Below are 1,701 nucleotides of genomic sequence, written 5' to 3' on the forward strand. Positions count from 1 at the left end.
ACCCGGGGCCTTGGTGTTATCAGCACCGCACTCTCCCGAGTGAGCCACAGGCCGGCCCTGCTTTGGCTATTTGTGATCTCTTGTTGTTACACATGAATGTTGGCATTATTTTTTTCTATTTCTGTAATAATTTCATTGGTATTTTGATGGGATTGCATTGAATCTGTAGATCACTTTGAGTAGTACAGAGGCTTTCACAATGTTGATTCTTCCAATCCAAGAGTATAGAATGTCTTTCCATCTTTTCTGTTCTTTTATTTCACTCAGCAGTGATTTATACTTCTCATTGTAGAGATCTTTCACCTCTTTGGTTAAATTGATTCCTATGATTTTTATTATTATTATTTTTTTGGTGATTATTGTAAATGGGCTTGCTTTCTTGATTTCTTTTTCTTCTAATTCATTATTGGAGTATAACAATGCTACTGACTTTTGCATGTTGATTTCATATCCTACAGCTTTACTGAAATCATTTATCATATCTCTACAATGAATACACAAGAAGAAACAAAACCCACTTTTAGAACAAAAATGCAAACAAGGAAAATTAAGAAATGATATCTTACCACTAGAAAAAACCAACAAACTCTGAAGACAAACCATGAAAGGGGAAGTAAGCAACAAAAGATATTTAAAACTTCCAAATGGAAATAGATAAAATGCCAGGAGTAAAACACTACGTTTCAGTAACAACCTTAAATGTAAATGGATTAAATTCCCCACTCAAAAGATACAGATTGGCTGATTGGATTAAAAAGAGAAAACCAACTATATGCTGTCTTCAAGAGACTCACCTCACCTGTAAAGCACACACAGACTTAACAGTGAAGGTATGGAAAAAGATATACCACACATGTGGAAACCAAAAAAGAGCAGAAGTAGGTATTCTTTTTATTTTTATTTATTTTTAATTTTTAAAAGATGACCAGTAAGGGGATTTTAACCCTTGACTTGGTGTTGTCGGAACCACACTCACCCAGTGAGCTAACCAGCCATCCCTGTATGGGATCCGAACCTGTGGCCTCGGTATTATCAGCACTGCACTCTCCCGAGTGAGCCATGGGTCGGCCCTTTTTTTTTTTTTTTTTTTTTGCATTATTGATAATAGTAAAAGTGAGTAACCTAAATGGCCAATGGTAAAATAAACTATGATACAACCAGGTAATGGCATGCTATGTGGCCCTTAAAAATCATGTTTTCTTGGCCTGGCCAGTTAGCTTCAAAAAATAAAAAAGAGGCAAAATGCTGCTATGTAATAATAAAGAGATTATTCAGCAAGAAGATATAACAATCATAAATACTTAACAAGCAACACTGGAGCCCCCAGATATATATAGCAAACACGATTAGACCCCAGATATATATAGCAAACACTATTAAACACTATTAGAAATAGATAAAGTCCAAGATGATGATGGTTTTTGAAGCAGCTGTGAGGCACAAAAGTGCATCTGTGATGATGGATCAAATGTATGGATGAATTTGTTTTCCTCCAGCTGGAGGTTCTTAGCCACAGCTTATATTGAATCCTCTCACCTGCTCCCAGGAGGTATTTTTTTAAGCCACGAGCTCCAGGCTTGTGCCTCATCCTTTGGAGAGGATGTCCTCCAGGGCTAGCTACACTGAGGTTCTGGGTTGGTCTAAGCTCATTGAAGACAAGGGAGGATATGCCTTAATTTCACTCCCCGCCCCCCCCCCCCC

Source organism: Galeopterus variegatus, unplaced genomic scaffold (assembly GCF_000696425.1).
Source record: "Galeopterus variegatus unplaced genomic scaffold, G_variegatus-3.0.2 Scaffold10513, whole genome shotgun sequence".
Lineage (NCBI taxonomy): Eukaryota > Metazoa > Chordata > Mammalia > Dermoptera > Cynocephalidae > Galeopterus > Galeopterus variegatus.